Below are 11,076 nucleotides of genomic sequence, written 5' to 3'. Positions count from 1 at the left end.
TGCTATTTATAGCTTGTAATATGGAAACAGTGCCTTGGGAAATTACATTCAAGTACTAGTGCTCTCAAATAGCCCCTGTTCAAACTGGCAAGTGGAGATTTCTGCACTGATGGACTGCACACCAGCCACCGCTCACCACCGCTCACTACCTTGCACTAAGCTATTCTATACACCAGCCACCACCATGCACCGAGCATTTGAAATGTGCCTACCATGAGGCCGAGGACTGAAATTTAACTTCAGGGGTATGTGCTGTTTTTGTTGTTGTTTTGTTCTTGAGGCTTACAATGTAGTCTTAGCTGGCATAGAATTCACCATAAAAACCAGGCTGGCCTCAAATTCCCAGAAATTCACCTGCCTCTGCCTCCCGAGTGCTAGGATTAAAAGCATATGCCACCATGCCAGTCTAACTAAAAATGTAGACTTAAAATATAAAAGCACGATTGTATTAAGTCACCACATGTGGCCCCTATATAGAAATGGTATGCTTGGGGAGGCTGAAATCTGGCTTGTAAATCTGATTGTAGGATCCCGGAAGCGAAGTGGATCTGGGTCTTAGATGCCATTCACTATCTCAGGGAGAATCTTCCTGTGGGGGGGAATCGGTTTGGCAATTTCACTTTGGTGATGGCTGGTGGGAATCACTTGCCCCTCGCACTTTCATCCTGGTTGATGTCTTTTAAGACTTAGGGGGTTCCTGGTCAGTAGGAAGGACAGGCTGAGACCAGGTCACCAGTTTTTCAAGGTACATGGCTGCCTCTAGTGCTCCAAGGGGACGGAGATGTTAGGAAAGCAACACCAGCATAATTACTACATGCTTCACGTCAACGTCCCACTTGGTACAGCTCCATCATCCCTGGACGGCGACCTTCACCATCCCGTGGAAGTTCGACAAGTGGCCGGCAGCAGAGAGAGGCCCTTGGCAGAGCCTGGCTTCGGGCCAGAAGCAGAATGTGTTGAAACAGACCACAGCCACGGGGAGGCATTGGAATCAGTCCCGAGATCCCCAGGCTGTGTTACCAAGTCTACAGAGCGCTCTGTGACTGCAAGCACTGAGCTCTGTGGAGGACCTGGCACAGCAGACAGCAAAGAAGACAGGAGGGCTTTTGTTTCTTTTCAACTGCCTAAACCGTCAAACTTCAAATTCTTCTTTGAGACGTTTAGTTTCTAGCCTTTGAAAAGTCAAGTTAAGTTTGAAATTAATTTTCTTAAGAAGCGTTTGCACCTTTTAAAAACAGAAAAACGCCGGTCACGATGACAAGTAACAGAGCTGTTGTGAGCAGCAGCCTGGACCCTGAATAAACAGCACAAGGGGAGAAATGGAATTAGCCAGAATAATCAGAAGAGAGACTGTCAAAACAGGGCATGCTGCTATCCCAACACTGGAGAGACTGAGGCAGGGGCATTGCTACTGAGACCAGCCTGGGCTGCACAGCAAGACCTTGTTGCAAAACAAGACAAACAAGCCACCTATACTGGGGGCCAGAGAGATGGCTCAGCTGTTAAGAGCACATTCTAGTCTCCCTTCCAGAGGACCTGAATTTGGTGCCCAGTACCCAAGTCAGGGAGCTCAAAACTGACCATTAACTCCAACCCCAGGGGGTCTGATGCCCTCTTCTGGCCTATTTAGGTACCTGTGTTCACATGTACATGTGTACACACACATACACATACACACACACACACACACACACACACACACACACACACACCCTACCCCAGCAGTGTTCCTACTTGAAATTTGCCCCTTTGATACGATGTGTGTGTGCTTTTTTAGATTTATTTATTTATTTGATGAGAGTAGTATTCAGACACACCAGAAGAGGGCATCAGACCCATTACAGATGGTTGTGAGTCACCATGTGGTTGCTGGGAATTGAACTCAGGACCTGCTGGAAGAGCAGTCAGTGCTCTTAACCTCTGAAATATCTCCCTAGCCCCCTTAGCTGTTGTCTTAACAAGTCTTGAGGTTGCAGTCAATTTATTTTTTGCCATGCTTTTTTTAATGTGTTTACGATTTTTGTGTTGATTTTGTGGTTTTAAACAGTTCCTATGTGTGGTGTTGAAGCATAGCTAGTCCCTAACTGCAAGAAGGCCATGATGGGTTAATAATAAATCATGTGTGTTAGCCAAGCCTTCCCAGGTAGAAGCTGTAGTGTGGCTGGCTGCGAGCTCATTACTAGTAAATGGACAGTATGTGTGTTGGAGTTGCTTTTCTCATCCCTATGACAAAATACCTGACAAGAGTAACTTCCAGGAGGGGGAGGGGTTTGCTTGGACTCACAGTTCAAGGATGCAGCCTGTCATGGTGGGGAAGGCATAGTAGTAGGGTGAAGCAGCTGGTCACTTAGCAACCTCAGACAGCCAGGAAGCAGGGAGAGGTGAGTGCTGCTTAACTTGCTCTCTCCTTTTAATTCATTCTGAGGCCCCCAGCCCTCAGGATGGTGCCATCTTCAGTGTAGATGCTCTCCTAAGCCTTTATGAATAAACTGCCTTAGACATACCCAGAGTTTGTTTCCATGGTGACTGAAATCCCATCAAGTTGATAATCAACATTATCCATCTTTAAACAGAAGCATGGAACAGAGTTGCCGGGGCTCAGGGGGTGACTAATGAAAATGCTGGGATCAGAGGTTCCTGGGACTCTAACCCTACGCGCCTTAGGAGCAGTGCTTTGGGCTCACTAATTCTGTGTTCACTGTGACTTCATGGGGCACAGCTGAGACAGAACAAACAAGTCTTAGTTAGGGCGACTATTGCTGTGATGAGACACTGCCCATGAAACCTGGGGAGAAAAGGGGACCTGAGTGGCATGTAACTGTAATTTTTTTCAAACCTTATTTTTAATGATAGTTCTTAAACTCTTAACCTCCCTTGTAGATCACCACCCACCATGGATAGTGGGAAAGAAAGGATACGGGGGCCGGTGATGGACCTGTTTAGAAAGGTTCTTTGGAGCAACTCCTGTCTGTGTTTTTGGAAATCAGCAGTTCAGTTCACAGATTAGCAGGCAGCGGCAGATCAATATCTCGATCCACTCACAAACACACCATGGATACGCCAGCAGTGCAGTTCAGTAGAGTTGGATTAGCAACAGTAGTGGCGGGACCTAGCAGAGACAGCCAGGCCTCAGCCTTGGCTCAGGTCAGCAGGAGGGACCAGCAGGGACATCAGGAGAAGTTCTCAGCTGTGCCTCTCTCAGGAAAGTGAAGACCAGCGAAGATACGAGACCCACAAGTGTTGCACAGCTAGCTATACCAGCCACCGAGGGGTCTTGTTTATTCCCTCCAAATATCACTCGTCCTCCATGTGCCTTGCCAGCACATGCATCCAGTCAGCCTGACTCTGGAAGAAACAAGAAGCCACACCACACCAGGGGTTTTTTGGTGCATTTCTCTCTATGGCGTCCTGACAAATGCAGCTCAACTATGCAATGTAAGGCGGACCAACACGTGCATGCTGTTAGCAAAGAATCCTTTATCATGTTTCCTGTCACATGTTCATTTTAGCAGAACATCCTCTCTCCTGTGTCTGCTTCTCGAGTCTGCCTTAGCCTTTCACCTGTGTCCACCTTAATGAAACATTCCTTCACGTGTTTGCCCCAGCAAAACACCATCCAACTGACTTTCCAAGGAACCCTTCAGTTTCCTCTTCAGTGGCAGCTGAACTGGCCGGCACGCCAGCTCTCCCTGAGCCACAGCACCAGGACAAGCTCACCAGCCCTGCTCCATCTAGGCAACTCCATGCTACCACAGGCAGGAGGCAGGGCCAGCTCCACTGTGGTGCCCAGTCAAGGAACAGGGCCCACTCTCTGAAGGGCTGCAGCCTGCGAGGGGCTGGGTCAGCTCTCCACATTCACACCTCTGGACTGGCTCACCAGTGCCTCTGCCATCAGGGCCAGATTCACTGTGGTGCCCAGGCAAGGTGAAGGGCCAGCTTTCCTGCGTGCTTCAGCCAGTGAGGGGGCAGCAATGGCCTTCCTACTCATGTCCTTGGGGCGAGCTCTCCTGACAACCACAGGTGGTGAGAGGGAGAGGGTATCATTCCTGTGCCCGTGCCACCTCATTGCAGACCAGTGGCAGGGCCAGCTCTACTGTGCTCAAGCCCATGGGGCCGGATCACCTCTGCCTCCTCCATCAGGGCTGTACTGTGTGGAGGTGCAGGTGAGATGCAGGCCCTGCTCTCCCGAGTGCTACCACCATGCAGCATAGGGCCAGCTCTCATGACTGCCTCAGGTGGCGAGGAGTAAGGTGGCGGAGAACACCACACACACACACACACACACACACACACACACACACTCACACGCACTCACACACACATATACTCAAACACACATATACACACCACACACACACATATACACATACTCACACACACACACATCTGCACCACCTCATTGCAGACCAGTGGCAGGGCCAGCACTTCCTCTCAGGGTTGGCTCACCAGCTCCCCCTTGACCAAGGCCAGCACTACTATGCTACCCAGGTGGTGTGTGTTTTCAAAGAAAGTGTCTCATTATGCACCCCTAATTGTCACTATGCAGACCAGTCTGGACTTGAACTCAAAGAGTTCTGCCTGCCTCTGCCTCTTGAGTGCTAGGGGTAAAGGTCTGGGCCTCCATCCTCTATTCTCGTCAATAATCTTATGAGCCTGTCAACCTCTCTCGCTATATAATCTAAGGTGTTCATGGATCATAACGGATTGACCTGCGTTGGTGAAACACCTTTAATGTGTGTGGGCGTTTGCCTGTACGTGTGTCTGTGCACCACTTGTATGCCTGGTGCCCGAGAAGGACAGAGGGCATTGAGTCCTCTGGACCCTGAGTTACAGATCACCATGTGAGTGCTGAGAATTGAAGCTGGATGTTCTGCAAGAGCGCCCCTGCCCTTCACCACTGAGCTGTCTCTCCAGCCTCTGAAACAGCCTTTGCCCCGGCGTTGTTCACTGCAGTGGCTGACAAACCGTTCCTCACACATGCACGGATTCTGTATGCACAGGATGAGGATCCAGGAGTGGGACTAGGGTTGCTGAATCAGAGAGCAAATCAATGTTGTCTTAATAAAAGCTGCTGCACTGCTTGCAAAAGAGATGCTACCGTTCCCGTTTCCATTAGGACATATTTTCTCCGTGCCCTTTGGTTTGCGCATCACACTTAGCCACTGGCCACCGGCAACCTTTCGCTGATATTGGAAGCCATGCTTTTCTGACCTTTGGGCTGGAAGCATCTTCTCTGGTGATGGCTTACATCGCCGTTCCTGAGATCAATCTTCACATCCGTTGCTGTCTTCTTGTCTTTTTTCTCATCAGAGTTTAAGAGCTCCTGAAAGATTATGGTTTTCTTTTTTGTTATCAGTATTAAAATGTTTTAAAACCCATCTCTGCCGGGTGACTTTAATAAATGGATGTCTTCTGCATAAAGTTTCTAAATAATCAAAATGTCTTTCTGTCCTGGCTTGGCGTGGGAGGAGCAGAGTGAGAGAGAGACCAGTCAGCAGATCAGTTGGGATACATAGTAAAACCCTGTTTCAGAAAGAATGTCTCTACAACACCCCCATTTCGGTAGTTCAATTATAAGGACTCACAGTATAACTGCACTTTGATTTTTTTACTTTTTTTTTTTTTTTTTTTTTTGGAGCTGGGGACCGAACCCAGGGCCTTGAGCTTGCTAGGCAAGCGCTCTACCACTGAGCTAAATCCCCAACCCCCACTTTGATTTTTTTTACCTTTTTATTTAGAAAATGTGGTTGCTATGCTTCTACCTACGCAGCTAATGAGTGAGAACCCCTCAGCCCCAGCCCTAGACTCTTCTGGCAATTTTCACCTAACTCTTGGGGTTGTAACTGACGGCTGTTTTCATTGCTTTGATCTGATACCGTATGATACATACTTAGGGGCAGGCTAACAGGTCTTACAGAATTTGGAGGGCAGAATTTCTTTGAGTTTGTTCTTAGAAATAAACAAGTATTAAAACTTTATTTTCATTCTCCTCGTGGCCTATAGATTTAAGCAGTTGTGATGCTTAATTTTAACTGTCGATGTGACGCAAACAGAAATCACCCAGAGGGGCTGGAGAGATGGCTCAGTGGTTAAAAACGCTGCATGCTCTTCCAGAGGTCACCAGCACCCAGATGGTGGCTCACAACCATCTATAATGGAGTCTGGTGCCCTCTTCTGGCCTGCAGGTGTACATGCAGACAGAGCACTCATATACATAAAATTAATTAAAAAATTTTTAAATGTTTAAAAAAAAATAATTACCCAGGAATGGATTCTCAATGAGGGTTGCGCTGCCCTGTGGAAGCCTGTGGGGGAGGAAGGGTTCTTAATGAGGTTTCTGAAGGGGAAAGGCCCTCCTGCATGTGGACTTCATCGTTCATGGCCTGGACCTGGAATGAAGGAAAAGGCTCGAGTGAGCTAGCACTGTCACCCATGAGTGTTATCTCCGTTCTTGAGGAGGAGACCACCTGGGTAGGTGTTTTATGCTACCACCACCACCCCACCCCACCCCCACCTTTTCTGCTATGATATCCATAACCTGGAACTGTGAGCTAAAATAAATCTTCTCTCCCCCGATTATTTCTTTAAAAAAAAAAAAAAGTCATCTGACAACAAGACGTCTCCCAGAGTTTCGGCACTCAACTCTGTAGTTTAGATCTTGCCGTTTCCTTCTGGATGTTGATATCACAGGCTAAAGTCTCGTCCCAGCCCTGAGACAGAGGGAGGCAGCTTTGTTCCTCATCGAGCGTCTCCTCCCTGTGGCTCCGGGACCACACAGTGGTTCCTCCTTCCTCTGCACATCTGCATCACAGTGCACGTCCATGAGAAGCTCCTTTGGACAATCAAAGCAATGGCCACCTGGGAGCTATGTCTTCCTCCACATATCTGCTCATCCGCAGGACAAGAAATTCTTCAAATTTCTAGGCCTTATGACATCCAGAACTTCTCAAGTGAGTTGTTCCCAGTTTGTGGGTGAGCCTGCTCCTTGCGTATGTAGAGAGTAAAGAAGACAGCCATTGTCCTTATGCTCAATCAAGTTTGAGTAGCTCATTTCTTCCACCAAGCTCTGTAGAAATCCACTGCAGTGAGACTTAGGCTAAGTCCCTTCGGAAGGAATGTTTAACCGTGGAAGCTGTACAAACATTTGCAGAGAGCTCACTATGTGCCAAGCACTTGTTCTTAGAGATTTACTTACCAACTAATTTAATCCTCAAAACTCCGAGAGTCGGTCTTCTTCCTTTATTCATTAATCAAATGTTTGTGGAGTCCCTCGTATGTGCCAGTCACTAAAATAAGTGAGGCACGCTGGTGAGCAGGGAAGACACTGAGGACGCTGGTGAGCAGGGAAGACAGACCCTTGTGCTCTTGGACTCCACACTACAGTGGCACAGAACACACAACACCGCAATCTCCTATGATGGGTGGTATTAAGTGCTGGTGAGAAAACACAAGCAGAATATGGGGTGGAGGCTATCGAGTACAAATGAGGGGGCTGTGGCTGAGCATGGGTTGTCCTCAGCAGACACCCGAGCAGAGCCCAGATAAAGAAAAGGTGAATCAGAGAGCATGGGCGTGGTAAGAAGGTAAGAATTATCACACTATAGATGAAGACTGTCTTAGAGTTTTACTGCTGTGATGAGACACCAAGACCACAGCAGCTCTTACAAAGGACAGCAATTAATTGGGGCTGGCTTACAGTTTCAGAGGTTTGGTCCATTGTCATCATGGCAGGTAGCATGGCAGTGTGTAGGAAGACATGGTGCTAGAAAAGGAGCTGAGACTTCTGCTTCTGGGTCAGCAGGCAGCAGAAAGAGAGCCTCTGGGTCTGGCTTGAGCTTCCGAAACCTCAAAACCTATTCCCTGTGACACACTTTCTCCAACAAGGCCACATCTACTCCAACAAGGCCATACCTCCTAATCTCTGCCAAGTAGCACCACTCTCCAATGAACAAACATTCGAGGATATGAGCCTATGGGGGCCATTCTTACTCAAACCACCACAAAGACTGAGCTCAGAAGGACTGTGAAGCTGACAGGGGCACTCAGCTAGTCAGGGGACAACAGACGTCCTGGCTTTGACAGTAGCTTTGAGCTAAGTGACACCTTGGCTGGAGTCATCCCCGGGTTAGCATTTTACCCTCACGTTGAGTTGATGACCTCACTTCTCTCTGATGGGCAGAGGCAGAGATCTTCCTGTTTCAGCCATGTCATCACGGCTCACCAGTTCAGACCAGAACTGCAGCCAACTGCCCTGCCAGTAGGTTTCAGACTTCCTGGAAGCTCGCCTCACGTGTACCCTTGACAGCCAATCTAGTTCTCGACTGGTTCATGCAGAATTGAGCTGGAAAATCAGTGTCCTTTTGTGTTTTCTTTTTCTAAAAATATTTAGAAGATTCATTCTATAACTCGTGTGTGTGTGTGGTGTGTGGTGTGTTGTGTGGTGTGTGTGTGTGTGTGTGTGTGTGTGTGTGTGGTGTGTGTGTGTGTGGTGTGTGTGTGTGTGTGTGTGTGTGTGTGTGCACATGTGTGCTCCTAGGTACATAAGCACAGGAGCAAGCACAAGAGCCTGAAGAGATAGGAAGCCGCTGTGTCCCCCAGAGCTGGCATTACAGGTGTTTGTGAGCCACCTGATGTGGGTGCTGTGAACCAAATGCCCAAGAACAGTGCATGTACCTAACCTCTGAGCCATCACTCCTGCCCACTTCTGTGCTTTCCAGTCTCCCATCCAACTGAATTTTTTCTTTTTATTTATTTTTTCTTTTGTTTGTTTTTTGAGACAGGGTTTCTATGTGTAACCCTGGCTGTCCTGGAACTCACTCTGTAGTGGCCACATCTCCTGATAGTGCCACTCCCTGGGCCAAGCATATGCAAACCATCACAACTGAGGTTAAGTAAAATGCATTATTAAAATTAATTTTACCTGCTCCATATTACCTGCTCCATATCTGTATTTGACTGCTCCGTTCCAGCCTGGCCTTTCAAGCCACCAATCCCATCATGCTTGAGGGCCACTTCCCACTCTGCCTCTGTTAGGTGAGAGGGAGCAGAGCTAACGCACATTTGGAGGAAATGACTCTTACAGGGCTATTTAAAACTCCACGAGGCTTTTAAACTACTCTCCAAAGTCTGATACATGGTATTTCAATACATTATTGATCGTTCTATTAAAATCCTATAAGATCCCTGCTATTTTCTAGATACCCAGTGCCTAGTTGGGAAACTCGACTGCAACTCATCCACGGTGCACAGCATTGCCTTCTTACTAATCCGAATGCTTTACTATTTTCTGATTTTATCTGTGGAACTTCTCACCTTCATCTCAGTTTTAATCGTTGCATGGGGAAACATGCACAGACCTACAGATCAGCCAGCTCAGAGGAAACTCAGGCACATATTGGGAAACCCACAGCCATATTGGAGAACACTATGTGTTTTCATTTGGTTTTACAGTGCTGGGGATTGAACCCGGGGCCTTGGGCATGGCAGGCACATGCTCTTCCACTGAACTACATCCCGGAGTTTTGGTAACGTTATGAAAATAAAGCAAAAACTCAGTAGGATCAGGATGCATCCACTTTCTGAGAACAAATCTCTCTGGTTCCCTCTGATGGATATGGAAGAACATAATTTTATACAGCGCTCCCACTTTGATGCAGAAAAGAGGCATGCGGTCATTCCAGTGACTTTAGGCAAGAGATTCTCTTCCTTGCCCTGGCTTCTGTTTGATCCAAAGAACCATGGACTCAGGAACCTCAGCACAGGTCCAAGCAAGGCAAGAGGTCAAGGTAGCAGTGTACAAGTCTCTCTCTCTCTCTCTCTCTCTCTCTCTCTCTCTCTCTCTGTGTGTGTGTGTGTGTGTGTGTGTGTGTGTGTGTGTAAAAAGAACGAGGTCAGAGAAGATGACCTGGGCACCAGGCATGTTTCTCCCGGGCTAGCAGCACAGTTGGGGTGACCACACAGCTCTTTTCCTGACCACACGTCATATGCAAACAGTTGTGTTTGACTTTCACTCACAGGCTTGAGGTGGATGGTTTCATTCGTGACTATAAAATGTGAGAGGCTCCCTCAAGTCCAAGTTTCTGGTCACCACACAGAAGAAGCTAAGGACAGTCTTCTGCACCCAAGCAGAAAGGACCTGGGAAGAAGCCCGGGAGAGAAGTATGTAAAAGCGCTTTTCTTGTTCTAACTGTCGCTTCTCGCTTTGGTAGTAAACAGGCTCGTGAAATGCAGTTGATGCTGAAAGTGCAAGGTTTAATGGAAGCTTCACAGCTCCCATCTCAACGCCAATTCTAACTGCACAGAAGTCTGTTACGTGGTATAGTCTTCCAGTCTGTTTAATTTCGGTGTGTGGTGTTTTTATTTATTCCCATGGTTCCTTTTCTAATAAAGTTAATAATAATAATAATAGTAATAGTAATAATAATAATAAGCAATTGTTCACTGTTTTTCTAATGCTTGGGGAGGGTGGTGGATCCTGTAACTTTCCAAATCTTCACTTCTTCCCTCTCCCCAGGAAGGAATGTGTCGGTTCAGAGGAAGCAGCTACCGCATGCTCAACCCCTCCCTGATCACACATCCTCCCCAGCCCTCTTTCCACATTGTTCTCTAAGGCTTGGAATTGGTAATATAGACATCAGATTATCTTCTTTCTTTTAGTTTACGAGTCTCTGAAGCAGCAAGGGCAGCAGACAGGACCAGCAATCAACGGGTGCAAACACAAATTATCAGAAGACATATTGACAGGCCTATCACACAAAACAGTAATGGCCTCCTCGCTGGGGCCTCCCACCTCCCTGGCCACAGGCTTTTGCCTTGTTTTGCTGTTCTAGCCAAGAGTTCCCTCCTGTGAAGCAGGCCATAAATCCCACCAGAACACCACTGACTGCATTCCTAACCGTGCTGTATCACACCGTGCAGTACTGGCAGTATAGCAGCTAGGGTAACAAGTAGGACTGCTGGTGACCACCCTCCCCCGACAGCATGTCCAGCACCTTCTCTTACTCCAGAAGCCATCCATCAGGGAGGGAGGGAGTCATGAGCTCAGCCTCGGCTTGATTTCCCTGCAACCAAAGCATG

This window comes from Rattus norvegicus, chromosome 2 (genome assembly GCF_036323735.1).
Source record: "Rattus norvegicus strain BN/NHsdMcwi chromosome 2, GRCr8, whole genome shotgun sequence".
Lineage (NCBI taxonomy): Eukaryota > Metazoa > Chordata > Mammalia > Rodentia > Muridae > Rattus > Rattus norvegicus.
The sequence above is the reverse complement of the archived record's forward strand: the minus strand, read 5'-3'. Positions refer to the sequence as shown.